Raw genomic sequence first — 15,132 nt, 5'->3', positions numbered from 1 at the left:
CTCTCTCTCTCTCTCTCTCTCTCTCTCTCTCTCTCTCTCTCTCTCTCTCTCTCTCACCATCGCAATGACTTGCCATTGAGAGATATACTGAGAAAAAAATATCTAAAAGTTTATTTTATCTGCGAAATAAACTTTACATTCTACAAATAAATTTTCAAATATTTTTTTTCAGTGTACACATAGCGTGTCAAATATTTATTTTTAAACTCGAAAAGGAGAAGCAATAATTACATTTAGAAGAGTAACTATTTTTGAGTATGATATATTTAAACTCGGTGCGATATGTCGTTTCCGGACCGATACGACAAGATAAAACGATTTGCGCCACGCCGGACCGCCGAGTTATCACGAATCGATATCAATAGAGGCTTTCCTCACGGGGGTGTAGGAGGGGAGATACACGAATCGAACGTCAATTCGTCGCTGAAAAGTGTTACGAGCTGTGCCCCGGCGCGCGCTGGACGACGTTCGGCTCTTGCCGGCCGAGAGAAATTCAATTTTCCCTTAATTCAGTCGGATGGAGCGAACTCTCGTAGTCCGGAATAATTCCTCGTCATGGAATTAGTCGTCGGGACACAGTCCTCTGTTCCACAGAGAGGGACAGAGGAAGACAGAGAGTGACAATACCGCCGTGTCGTCCCTTGCGCCCGCTGCGAATTCTCAGGAAAGAGGATCATATGTGCATGTAACGAGGCTTCCGTGGTGTAAAATTGGCGGCGACGTCGAGGCTGGCGATAAAAGGCCGGCGGACCACATTGTTCTCACAGCGCGGCTCGTCGTTGGCCACGCGTCGATCAATTCGATTCGACGATAGGAACTTTTCTCTTTCTTTTTATATCCGACCTTCTTTACGAGCGGACTAAATTTCGCGATATAAAACGCACGCATCTCCTTCTTCGCTGTGCCTCGCCGACGAGGCAGGCCGAGTCTTCTCGAGACCGAGAACTGCCGGGCATGTCGGTGATTCCACGCGACGTGATTTATGGATCGCCTATCACGCTTTTTTTATCAACTTCTTCTTAAGAAAGAGAGAGAGCGTGTAAGAGACTCCGTCGCGAATTTTTCCCGCTTAAATTTATGCACGCCGAGTCGCGGCTAATTCCTTCCACGAGGAAGATCGATCGGTAATTCGCGTCGCTCGACACGTTATTTCGTTACGAATATATAGCCTCACCGAATCTGTTACGTGGAATAATAGTATGAGAAGAACGAGAATAATTGCGGGAAATATAGTCGACGCAATTCCCAACAGTCTGACGTAAACTTTAAAGCAATTTTAAATTTATTAAATTATGAAACTCGACAATGTCGAGTCTCTTGTGACTGATCAGATCGATGCGTTCATATTTATCGCATAGGATGACAAAATAAAAATATAAAAAAAGGATAATTAAGATTTGCTCCGAACAATATGTCTTGTTAAATATGATATGAAAATCTGAGTAACTTTTAGTAAATTTGTTGTCGCATTAATGCAACAAAAAATTTATATTATTGTGTGATGCAAATTTAATAATTAATGCAATACAATATATTTCACAAAAATAATTAAAACAATTGTAAAGTTTCCATCATCGATTATCTCGTGATAATCATGAAAGTCTATCCGGGAGAATCCATTGGTTATTTCATAATTTCTCTTTTTTCTTTCTTTCTTTTCCGGAAAGGTACTCAAGTGGGTGATAAATGACGCTGAATCGTTCGTTTATAGTCCGTACAGCAGATGGTTTTAGGATATTTATAACTCAAAGCAAACTATACAGGAAATGCGCTATTGTCGGGGGTAGTTTTTGCAATGCTGCACCCTTGCTTGCGGTAGCGAGATTGGAGTTACGGGCACATTGTTAATGATAACAGTCCATACTCCGTGCGGTTATAAACTTGTGAAAGGCACAAGTCGCTCGGGCAAATAAGTAAAGCGTCATTATTAGTGTTAACGGCTTGCTCCAAATACGTGGCGGCGCTATTTATGGGTATAAAGTTAAGAGCGCGCTACATATACCGTTATATCGCGCCTGAGTTTAAACCTTTGTTGCATCTCGCGCAAGTGACATTGTTCCCTGCAGCTTTTTCCGTTACTGATGTTATAGCGAAATGAATTTAACTCTATCCGATTAAATAACATTATTCATCATTCAGAGTTCGTTTCCGTCAACATTCGAGAATACGTACACGTGTGTACATTTCCACAATATAACAAATATAACATTAATATCATAATAAAAAGATATCGTGTACGCGGACTGAAATTTAACGGTTTAGATACATCTAATGGAGATAAAAGACGATATCTGTTCAACATAAGTATGATAGAAGAAAAAGTTTGACTTCTGGCTGAGGCAATATTTTTCGCAACACAACATTTAATAATTAATAATTAATAATATTGTAGAAAGAATAAAAAATAAGGTGCGTAGTTGAAATAGTTAAGAATGAAATAACAAGTTTAATTAATAATTATTATTTAGAACACATAAAGGATCTCAAACGTGAAAATCTGATTCACCGCGAATTAAAAGTATATTCGTACTAACAATCACGACTGGCTTTTATTGACCCTCTTTCTCACTTGCGTTGCATATTTAATAGTTTTTATATAGTTCGTTAATTAATCTGTTCATTTCATCCTTTTCGAAGGTTCGTTTCTATCAATGTACTTTTATCAATATTAAAATAGATCAAGCAAGAGCATATTGTGGTAAGAAAGTTTTCTTCATCGTGTAAATTTATAAAAAGACGGTATATGAGGATGCTTTTGTTAGCCATTATATATAAATATAAGTATGTATATACGCAGTGTGTATAAAGAAGCTTTTCTTCCTTTACTTTGTGTTACGTCTACCTTGTCTTATTATTCCAGGCGATCTAAAGCGAAAGACTGAATATTGAAAATCGCATCAAGACATTAACGGGCTTGATGCAAGGAACGCGAAAGTTCATGAGTACCCAAAAGAATTGAAAGGATTTCGAAATATCAGATGTTGACTGCTTAATATGACCTGACCTCGGCCGTATCCAACGTCACTATGTGATTTCCCGTTTCAATCTGTCGCTTCTTAAATCACTGGAGGACAACGGAGTAAAGTAGGCGTAACAAAGAAAAGGGTGAGGAGCTTCGTAACTTGCTGGTGGCAGCCGGGTCGTCGGTGGTGGACGATAAAATAACCGACGAGCGAAGCTTGAACGCGATTGAACGGTAATCGACGATTGAGAATAGAGACGATCGAAATCCGGGAAACGAGTATGCGGCGCACGTGCACAATCGCGCGGCGGTGCCGCGCCACGTGAGTGGTACGCGGTGTACAGCCTAGCTTAGACTGCGTGCCAAAAATAGAATCTGGGTTTATAGTGGAGCAATACCCCCTTCAAGTATCGAACGTAGACACACTGTCACCCAGCGCGAAATGCTCGGCGCGTCGACGTGAATCTGCTGCACGTCCGGCTCGAAGAACTTTTCCATTTTCTCTCCTCCTCCATTTACAGTCGTTCTTAGTCATTTTACAGTCGAGTCTCGCGAGTGCAGCAAATCTTATGTCGATTTCATCCGATAAAAATTCTCCCGAACAATTCTCAGCTATTCGGCGTTCTTGCTGCGAGTCATTACGTCGAAATCCAATGTATCGTACCGCTTTCGAAAAATGCCTTTCGCGCAATTGCATCTGAAAAGAAATCTCAGTGCTTTTCGCGAAAGTGAATGAGAATTTTGTCTTTTTTCTTCTATTCCATCTTGCGGCCGGAGAGAACTTCTAACGCGAGAAAGAGTCGGTCGAGAGTCCATTATCGCGCCTTTCAGGCGTGCTCGCCGCCCACTATTCTTAATTTTCAAACGTAATTGTATCGAAGATTAATCCGCCGAATGAGAGAGAAATCCCGCTTAACTCTTCTAATGGTAGCCGGGCGTTTTATGAAGAGAGCCGCTGGTAACTCGAACGAGAGGATTGTATCGCGGAACGTTCCTGTCGTTCTTTTAAAAGCCCGGTAACCAGAGGCTGCAGCCTTGGGGTGAAGCAAAATATCGAATTTCATCTGTCGATCCGGAGATTTACACATACACACACACATACACATGTCGAGATATCAAATACCAGGATAGCTGCCACCGTTTTCTCTCTGAGCGATTATTGCGATTGCGTTATATACAACGGAGTTGTTAGAGAGAGCTCGATTAATAGTCCACATAATTAAACGTCAGTAATATTTATCGATCCTGTATCGTATCTCGGGCGTAGTGTAGCCTTAATTCAAAAAGATGTAATCAGCACTATGGTGTTTTCAGGCGAGTTACGCGCGGGTAGAATAACCTTCTGTTTACGTCACTGATTAGCAAACGCGTGTACACGCGCAAAAATGTAAACATTAGTGCGTCGACTGCGTGACATCTCTCTCATCGCTTTCTCTCTCTTTCTCTTTCTTTTATTTCTCGCCTGTTTATTTTATGCGCGCAAGAATAAAAGTAGAGAGGTTTCAATTACGTTTCTTTTCAATTATGAAGCGACGTGAAACATTTCATTCGTATTCGCACATTAACGCTTAATCCGGATAAACAGGCTCGTTTCTTGAACTCCGATTTCTTGCCGTTATCTGCATGGTTTTATTATTACAAAAAGTATCTAACTTCTTGTGAATTCATTGAATTGTTTATTGTGGTGAAATCTAATCTTTATACACGGAGATAATTTTATAGTAAAAATTATTCTAGAATTATGTCGCCTATAAAAACAGCCTGATATTCTGCTGTAATTGACTCTTTTGAACTCATACTATATTTTATCAGAAACGAAAATGTATGCTGCTAAATTTAAACGTTGACATTTTTTAAATTTTAACTTATAAATATGCTATTAATATTAAAATGTTAAAATTACAAAGTTTAAATTATAATTAAATATGTTATTGGAACACTTACTGTGTGACCAGTAGAACATGGTAAAATTCTATCGAAATTTGCTATGTTCTTTAGCAAGATAGATCTTACTGACAATCTATTCCTGCGCTAATATTAGTATGGCAAAAAGAAATTGAAAAAATTTACATAAAAAGAAACTGTAATATTCTTCCCGTGTATTATTTTGCAGCGAATAAACGTCGCGTTTATACAGAGCGTTTTAGACTTAAACAAGAAGCGCGCCGCGCTCCATTCCTCGCGACATTCCTCGCCGATTTTTCTTTTCTAAAGGAAAATATCGAGATTTTCGATCGTAGTCCTGCATGTGTGGGTAAAAGGAAGGCGGTATATGTAGAGGTATCGATTAGTAGTTGAACGGTGTATGCGAAACACGATATAGAGTGATCCCCGAGGCGTATGGTTGATAACAACAGAGCGCCATGAACCCTCCCCAATGCGTAATGTGTGTGCCGCCCCGTACTTGCTACGCGTATTCTGACTGTATATTATGCGCTAATGTATACGCGGTTGTCTCGTTTTCTGCGAACAACATCACGAGTGACCTTCGTGCGGGACGAACAAGGCTCAGAATCGGGATGGCTGCTACATGTGCGGTCAGAAAATAATAAATTTGACGTTGCTCGCTTTCTCGTATCTAGCCGTTTTCCTCCTTTTCTTCCGTATGCACAACGTGTATTCCACACGGTTGTGCATAGCTCACGTGTTGAGACTACTGTGCACCACGTCGAGTATATCGCGAAACCTCCGCGTTCGTAGATCACAACAAGGATTTCGTTTCACCTCTGGCGATACGCCGGGATCGCAATGACAACAAATGGCTCCATCCTCTTCGAATACAAATAAGAACCTTTGGTGCTGTCTTTTCGCGCGGCACGTGTTGGGTATCAATTTAAAATTTCAATTTCGAGTTAAATTTCAATTGACTAAAATTGATCAAAATTCTCCTCGGTTAAAATAATCGGCGAATCAATAAACAGAATTGATCAATCGCGTCGTATAAAATAACAAGCAATTTCATCGATCGGTAAAATTAGTTATCAATCAAACTTTGATGTGATTAAAGAACCTGATTAACAATTAATTTCATCAAGTGATTGAATTATTTGTGATGCTATATGTGACAGTTGATTAATTTGGATGATTGATTCGCCGATTATTTTAGTCAAAGAAAACTTTCATCTATTAATACCTGACATTAAACGCGATTTCGAGCGATTGTCTGCTCGTTCGTCTCAGAGAGGGATTGCGTTTAATTAATAAGAAGTATGTTCGGTAATGCATGTGTCGATTTGGATGAAACCATTCGGAAGAAACGTACGGAAACGTCGCGATGCGGCGCGTTTAATTGCCGGAGTATGACACGTTCTCTGTTTTCTCTCTCTCTGTCCCTCTCTTTCTCTCTCTCTCTCTCTCTCTCTCTCTCTCTCAACCCAATTATTTCACATAGCTTCGTTTAAAGTTCGAAAGCGGAAACAGTGGCGAAACGCTTCCACGACTGATTTATCTCGCGCGCGCCCGCAGCTTTGCACATTCCGATGGTATGCGACATTGCTCCGCGAGATCGTCTGTTTCGCGCGCTCGCAAGATACGCGCTGATAAAATGAGGGTAGCGGCGGCGAATAAAGCTTGCACCCCTTGAATCATGCATCTCGTTCAGTGTTGAGTATCGATCGATTAAAATTTTTTTTAAGTAAAATAACCGACAAATCAACAATAAAAATTAATCAATCATCGTATATGAAATCGCAAATATTTTCATCGGTTGAAGAAATTATTTATTAATGAAACTTTGATGTAATTCATTAATAACTAATTTCAAGAGTTGGTAAAATTATTTGTGATGTTACATATAATGGTTAATTAATTGTGATGATTAATTTGTTAATTATTTCAGTTAAAGAAAAATTTAATCGATTAATGCCCAAATCACAAATAATTTCAGCGATTAGTTTATTAATCAATATAATTAATTGCAATATATATGTAATCAATATAATCAACCATATCAAGTTTGATTAATGATTAATTTCATCAATTGATGAAATTATTTTTTATTTTATATGTGACGATTAATTTTGGTTATTAATTTATCGGTTGTTTTAATTTAAAAAAATGTTAATGTCTAACACTCATTCGCGCGCACAACTTTGATTTCTGATTTCTCTCGCGATTCCTCGTTTTATTTTGTTTCCTTTTTTCCAATTTGTGTATCGCGAAATCTCCCGATACCACGAGACAGAATCGACCGACGGACTTCTGCACTTCGACGTCGTCGGGCATGCATGTATTGACCTCTGCTTCGTTGCTTCGCTTCTTGCCCATGGGCGGATTTAACTCTCCTGTTAGTTTTTGCTCCGTTTGCAGAGCGAGTTTCGCTGGCATGGAAGTATACGAATGACACGGTTTCCTAAAACGCGGCCGGTGTTTTGTCTCTTCCATCTCGACGAACGGGCGCGGTTCCAGACAGATGAGAATTTTGCGAGCTACCGTCGAGCTTTTGACGCCACTTTGTGACGCAAACTAATATGCAGATGTATGCAAACATTTTGTATAAAAAAGCGTGCAGATGACCGCGCGCTGATTTGGAGCGTTGATGAACCGCGTTCTATTGACAGCTCCACTCTCGCAACACTTGCGCACCGAGAAATAAACTGGTCGATAGTGAAGGCGAAATGAAAGTTAAAAAAACAATGTATCATCGAATTCAGACCGCCGGCAAATTAAATTCGTCTATATAAGTATGAAGAGAAAAAACTTGCAGGACACATGAGGGGGAGACGAACTAAATAACAATAGTGCGGCTCAAGCGTCGCGACATTATTGCGGAAGTGCTTGGATTCTTCCATCCTCAGATATAATCCGAGGTAGACATATCTCTCGTGATGCATCTGCTCATGTCTCTTAGACTTATCGTTAATCTCTGAATATTTCCGCGAATGTCGTTTTGACAAATTTACAGGGAAATTCTCGGGGTTAAGCCGGGTCACAACGCGGCGTCTCGGCCAACGTTGGAGGCTAAAGGCACTCAGAACTGCAAAAGTTAGTTTGCTGTTTAAGCTGTCCGCGTATGCCGGCACGTGCCTATCGAGCACAGGCCGATCTACTTTGCTGTTGTCCCGACGCGCTTGGCGTGGGCTTAAATAGGATTACAGTTTAAATACTTACGCGCACGTGACCGTGCGATTTTCTTGTCGTCCATCCGTCCGTTTCTTCACGTCACTTTCGCTCGCGTCAGCTTGGACGACTTCGCAAAGGCCCTCGGATTTTCGTGAAAATAGGACAGGAATTAAAATCGCAAAGCGGCATTCTCTGCTCGATATGCAGCCAGCCGGTGGATATGCGTATCCGAGTATAGGGTAGCTATTTTTTAACATTGTCTCTTCTCGAATTCCTTTGACCCGTTTTACTTGGAACACGTTTTCCACGAAATGTTTTTCCCATGAGGCTTTTAACGATTTTTTTTTCCCTCACTATTGACAGTAAATATCACAGAGTGCGGCGGGAGTGATGCAATTCTAGGGCATACGAGGTGACCTTGAGTGGAGAAGGGAAGTAGATTCATCGCGTAGACTGAAAAAATTGAGTGTATACGTCTGACACTTCCTTAATAATTATTTGCACTAACATCCAGCGCACGGGGAGCTGTTATTAACCTTACACATCTCTTAAAAGTATCGATGCCTGAACGCTAATAACAATACTGCTACTCAACTTTGGACATTCTTATTATTTTGGTTTTATAAGTATATCTAAATTTTCGATATACACATACACGTATATTGTCTTTTACGTTAAAAGTTTAAATATTTATAAAGACCAAAACAATAGGAATATCCAGAGTTATCAATGTTATCAGTGAACTTGACGTGAAATAATTAGAGTAAGGAAAGTGTCATCAAATATGACACTTCCTCCTCTGTTGAGCCGCACATTTTACGTGATATCTCAAATAACGTATCGTCCATGCGCTCGTTCAATTACCTTTCCGCCCGCGCGAAGGCACGACTCCACTATCCTCGCGTCTCGTCCACGAGGATGAGATTACTTTCGCGGCTATTGCGGAACGATTGATTCGATTAGCGTATGGAAATTCTCCGGCGACGTGTCACACGAGAATGTTCGTTTCGCTTCGCTTCGTTCGAATGGGACGTGCTCGAAATGCGTCTTCGCGATGTGAGGGTGGCAGGTGTTACGTTATCGCGTGTCTCGTCGTATACGAACGAAATTCAATGCTACTGCCGTCGATGTGGGAACGGTGGCTGGTCTACGTGCGTGTAATTGGCGAGGCCTAGATTAACAATGCATAATGCATATCTCTCCTTTAGCGCCGCCACTGCTGCCGCCGTTGCTACCAGTTCGTTCGCAATATGCATGCGAGAGTAATTGCCATGGCGGATCGATTTGTTCATCTGTGTGCAGAACCCCCCGGATGATTTCATGTCTCTCGCCGTCGGACAAGCTCCGTCAGACCGCTGATCTCGCGGCGCACGATTTATCGTGTGTGCGATAAAAGTGTGAAATCCACAACTTTTCGGAAAGGGAAGAAGATCCGACACGAAATCTAGTTCTCTTATGAGGACGACAAAAGTGATCATGATGATATATCGGCAGACAATCATTTTGATTGTCATTTAAATACTTTTTTAAATCATAATACGTTGCGCTTGGAACTCTTAAAGTCTCATAAGTAATTGTTCGTGCGAATCGTCTCGATTTTACGTTCGTTTCATTGAAAATGTAATTAGCGTTAGATGTCTTGTAAACGAATAATCGGAATCGTAAATTCGTGTCGTTAAATTTGTCACGTGATGTAAATGAGGCGAATTGTTACGCCTGATATAGTACATAATTGCGCAGTCAAAGACATGAAACTTTCCTCGTTATGATTTTTTCTCCCAAATTCATCGACGATTTAAAATGAAATTAAAGATAACTAGGTTAGTTTGTACAGCGAGTCGGACAACGCAATCAGCAATTAATACAGCAATCCAAACAAGTCAAATGAATAATAAACAGGTATACCTCATAAACATCTCAGTATGATGTATAACAGCGTGTACATCTGTAAGCGGCAATGGCGCCAGTTTAATGACTGAAATGATTGATTAGATCAGACGGGCGCGAGAGGTCGAGAGGGCACAATTAAATTTAATTGGTAGGAGGGACGATTAATTACATCGCGAGAGCGCGCGATCCTTTAATTATATACGGTGGCTTTTCCAATGTGATAAAATTATTCTCTTTGACGCGCGTCGACGGTGCGTGGCATGTTAATTACGCTCGCGCCGCTAAACTCTTGCTCTCTTTGCACGTACAAGTGAATGCGTGTTAAACCCATGTATGGACGCACCCATTGGCCGGCGAGTTTACAGTCTTAGAAGACTCGCTCTTGTGAAACAAGCCCATCTGAAAATTCCGACGAGACGCGCAAGTATCAAGGCGGACGTCGCGTGCGATCGCAAGTCCCGCTCTCGATAAGTCCCGAGAGAGGAGCACGCTCGAAAAATTTAAGTGCTCCACGTCATGGAACTCGCTGGACATTCATTAAAGATGCAACTAACGAAACTGCAACTAATGCAAATCAGCTTCTAGCCAATCAACCGTCGGTCCTCGTCGATCGTTCCCACGCGAAAGCGATCGCACGATTAATCCGAGAAACTGGTACATTCTCTGACTCACCTGAGAATGAAAATTGTGTTGTTGCAACGATCGCGACGCCGCACACTACCGCAGTGTCCTTCGTCCTCCGTCCTCGCGCACCCTTCGCCCACCCGATAGAAGTATCACTCACCGAGCTGATTTGTGTCAGAAGAGGTCGACGGTCTCATTGAGCTATGAGAGAGGCGGCAGACAGAGCGAGAGCACAGAGGTGCGCGCATCCAGCACGATGCACGCGCGTTGGGTTGCGTCGCGACGCCGCGTGCCGACTGAAACCGCCGCCGCCGTCGTTCTTCTGCCGTTCTCCGGCGGCATCGAGGGAGAGAAGGGCGCACGGTCGGATACGTGTTCGGGCGCGCCTGCTAACATCGGGATACCCGCCGTCGCCGCCGACGCTGACGCCGCCACCGCCTCCGCTGCTACCACCACCGCCGATACCCTCGCCGCCGCCGCCGCCGCCGCCGCCGCGTTCAACCCCCTCGACGCCGACGCGACGCCGGCGGTCGCGAACGGTTCCAGAGGACTCTCGCGCAAATTCGCGTCCACGTGGTGCGCAATCGTCGGGCGACCGACGACGCCGGGTGTCGTCTAAGCGGGAAACGTCGGCCGTTGCACGACCCGTCGACCAAGAGGCGCGATGCAGCCCCACGATCGATCCGCTTTCCCCCTTTGTGCAGTGCGCAGCACTCCGGTGCGAGCGGGACCAGCACAATGCTCGGGATAATACACGCGACGAAGAGGAAAGAAGCGCACGGATCGGCGCGGAATCGACGCTTGGAAGACGCGAGGCGAGGAAAAAGAATGAGCGCGCGTCGCTCGTAAATTTCGCGGACTGGAGTTCACGGACTAGTGAAGGTCACGCGGCGCGATCCTCTGCTCCGTAATTGCAGCGTGAGAGAGAAAAAGATGCTATTTGTGGACGCGATCGTACGGATTCGTGTACGCGGAGATACCGCGCCGTGGGAGAATATTTTGAACCCTCGCAAGAACGTGAACTCACACAACTGGAGAGAAAGAGAGCGTTGACGCCGGCCTTATCGAGATATATTATAACGTCCTATCGCGCGCGTTTAATCCTTCCACTGTGCTGATAAGACTCGTTACGGGGAGGTTGAGGAGACGAGGTACAGGCGGTAAACGCGCACGAGTACTTCGATATTCTACGTGATGCGATATACTTATGTTGTATATCTAAGCGGATGATACGGTGTATTTCATAGTATTATACGAAACAAAGCATCCGTTGTAAATCAGATTTGCAGTGCGTTTTCGTCGTTCTCGCTGCTCATATTTAATCTGGTTTAGAGAACCTTTATCTGTTTAGAGAACTTTAATCTGGTTTAGAGAACCTTGGTTTGTACACCTTAGTTCGTGCACGGTACAGGATGCGGGTAGGATCGTAGTTTGACGTGAAATATAATCTTGAAAATCAAAATCTAATGGTACAATCCTCTCCGTTTATCTCTTTCATCGTAGTGCCTGTTAAAAGACAAATCCTTATTATGTTAAGAGAGAATAAAGCCGCACTGGTAAACGCTTGAGATGATGAATGTTTGAGAACGCGACGATAGTGAACAGAGAGGAAGAGAGTAGACTAGAAAAAGTAGTAAAAAGAAGACAGACGATGTTCTGGCGATATATTTCGAAGCGTAGAAACTAGTCAAGGTCGTGCAATTGTTCAGCTCGCGCACAAGTGCACCGGAAACACCCCGAGTGGTGGGTGTTTCCGGATGCGATTGAATGAAAGTGGTGTCGTAACTTGGGGAGCTGGACTTACGTAAAGTTTTGCAGCACCCGTAACAAATTCTATGGCATATCGTGGGCTTCGCACTGTATAGTTCTCGATTAGCTAACACGATGTCGGTGATGTAACGGCGCCAATGTACTGCATCAATGACGCACAAGTGAGTGCGGTTAACACCGCCCGGAAGTTTAATTACGCTATAAATACGAACGTTGATGAAAAGAATATTTGTTGAATCGGGAATGTATTTTCGCATGCGTTCGCTTTGCCGAGAAAATTATATCATGTAGATAACCAAAAAGAAAGATGATCATTATTAACTTTGAATTAACTCTTGACCGATGATATAACAAGCGAGAAAACATGTCCAAAATTCTTGCATTTCCAAGCAAAAAGATATTTATATGAAAGAACAGTTCTGATCGCTTCAGCATACTTGCAAAATGCTCCGAAAACTATCCTTTCTCCTTGATATAAATACTCGTAAAATTAAACATAACAAGCAAACTTTCCTCTTTGATCTACCTTCCTTCATGATTTTGCAACGTTTATTTTACAATTATTTATTGACTATCAAGAGAAGAAGATAGTTTGCGGAACATTTTACAAACATGCTCAAACGACATGAAATATACTTTCGCACAAGTATCTTTTTGTTTGAAAATGGCACGCACAAGAATGTTCAGTGTGTTATTTCTCTCTTTTAATATTCAATATGGCCGCGGCGAACAGCCTTAATAATCGCAAATTCTAACAAGGAAAAACTTGATATAATTTAGCCGTCACGACCAATTTAATTTTGACGAAGGGAAACGATGTTGTACCGCTGAAGAAAAATAACTTCGTCTAAAAGGATAGGAAAGTAGGTGTTGTGGAAACTCGAGGCGGGTAATTCGTTCTTTCTAAGGTTGCTGCAGAACTCCAAAGCTCGGAAATAGCTCCAAGTTTCTCGCATTCTTTTCTGAAAAATTGCACGAATGAGGGGCTTACCGGCCAAGATTTGAAAGACTTACAACGACACGAAAAAGACGCGGAAATACATCCCAATATGTATAATATTGTATGTTTATTTTCTATTTATGATGAAATCTTAAGTATTTCATATAGAGAATAATATAGGATAAATCACACAATTATTAGCATCCCCCTTGTAGTCATTGGTACTCTAGAGAAAAAAATTGGTTTTTCCTATGATCAGCACTGCGATTAAACTTCTTGTATTCCGTGATTACAAAACAGATAATTACAATTAAATCGTAACAAATACCGTCTGTTGCAAGAATAATTAAGTTTTTATAAATAGTCTGACTGAATAGAGGATGCCAATAATTGTGTGATGCACGCTAATCTGTTCATTTGCTTTTCAACCCTACGTTAAACTGAAACACTTACAACTAACGCTATCAAACTATCGAACATAATTTACAATCGAGTCATGACGCACGAATATCCACGTGCAATTCGCTCGACCCGAAAATTCCTCGATCGGATCTGGAAGGCATTATTGACGCCTTCTGTGTCGCGGGGCAGAAATGCCGAAGATTCCGGATACGCGTGTTCGTATTTCTTGCGGCTACCCACGTGAGTGACACCCTGATTGGGTGCTGCCTCCGTTTCTCTAATCTTGTTCGTCCAATTAAGAGGTCGTCCCTTGCTACTCAAGAGATCTGACACGATTTCCGTAACCCGTAGGCAGACCTTATGTTTTTCTTTCTTCTCTCTTTCCTGCTGTCTCTAGATACCTCTCATATGGTTCCTTATTCGTCAGAAGCAATGATCCCGGGAACACTATTCTGTGACATTTTGTCACACGTGGCACGTGCACGTGCCGGAGATATGGAGGTTACCTCAGGGACCTTCAACGCGGTTTGACTAATGGCCAATTTTGTCGCTTGCGGTTTGCTCACTTGTCAGAACTACTCATCGTCGTCCGCTGGAGAGAACATCATTCTCGTACTGTTTTGATCGTTCTTTTTCGTTTTTACTCCTATTTTCCTATTTTACTCCTATTAGTATCAAAGATTAGAGAAAAGTAAATCTGCTTGAGAGGAATAATTCTGTACGAACGTTTCTTTGAAAAGTAATATATAATATCTCCTACTTATCGCACTTCACGTCCCAGACGCACGGATCCTTCCGATGATTGCGGGATAAATAAATAATCTCGGGCGGCGAGTGCTTCTTGAAAAAAAAAATCGTTGGAACATAATTCAATAATGAAGCAGACGCTAATACGAAGATCTGTCACGCGCGTTAACACATTTTGACCTACATCTACAAACTTCGTCAAACCGATCACGTCCCACGAATTTACGAGCGAGTGCGGACCTTCGATAAATTATTATTTTATTAAGTGCGCGCACACGCGTCCATCGGCGCTCATCTATCTCCGTCCTCGTACGACCTCCGCCTTCTTAGTATAAGTGAACGAAGGGTCTCAGTGGCCGTATTTGTCCGTTCAGGTCCGTTCAGAACTCTTACTTGGGATAGTATACGCGCGATCCATTTGTCCCAGAAGGATCACCGGCTGAATTGATTTCGATTCACACGGGATGGGAGTCGCGGTGTTGCCGACAATTCGTATCAGTTTCGCGCTCGCCAGATTTTCGGGTTCCGCCACAGTGTAACGCGAATTGTCCGCGGCTTGTACGGAATCGAGTACTGTTGAACTCTACTCAGTTAGCTCAGTCTCTTTCGTTTGTCGGAAGTGGGGTGAACTCCGGGATGATCGATGGTCGCGATATAAGAAGTTGAGACAAATCATGGGTCACAGATGGATTTTCTATAGGAAGAATGACTCTCCTTTTTTTGTTCTCAATTTCTT

The 15,132-nt window shown here is 42.4% G+C and overlaps 2 protein-coding genes across 8 annotated transcripts in view; one reads left to right on the top strand and one right to left on the bottom strand.

The window, feature by feature from the left end:
- The window catches only part of LOC116849372, an 85,596-nt gene extending 74,609 nt beyond the window's left edge, over nucleotides 1-10,987 (bottom strand). Inside the window, exon 1 of one of the 2 annotated variants that reach the window (XM_032826479.1) lies at nucleotides 10,586-10,987. The gene's annotated coding sequence lies outside the window, so the exon portion shown is untranslated. The remainder of the gene's footprint in view (nucleotides 1-10,585) is intronic. The other variant, XM_032826480.1, reaches the window with a different exon arrangement.
- The window catches only part of LOC116849379 (two pore potassium channel protein sup-9), a 66,396-nt gene that overhangs the window by 24,449 nt on the left and 26,815 nt on the right, over nucleotides 1-15,132 (top strand). The window lies entirely within an intron of this gene.

This window comes from Odontomachus brunneus, unplaced genomic scaffold, assembly GCF_010583005.1.
Source record: "Odontomachus brunneus isolate Ranch 3 - 2012 unplaced genomic scaffold, Obru_v1 Obru_scaffold_113, whole genome shotgun sequence".
Taxonomy (NCBI): Eukaryota; Metazoa; Arthropoda; class Insecta; order Hymenoptera; family Formicidae; genus Odontomachus; species Odontomachus brunneus.
Note: the sequence above shows the minus strand (reverse complement) of the source record. Positions and strands in the feature narration are given on the sequence as shown.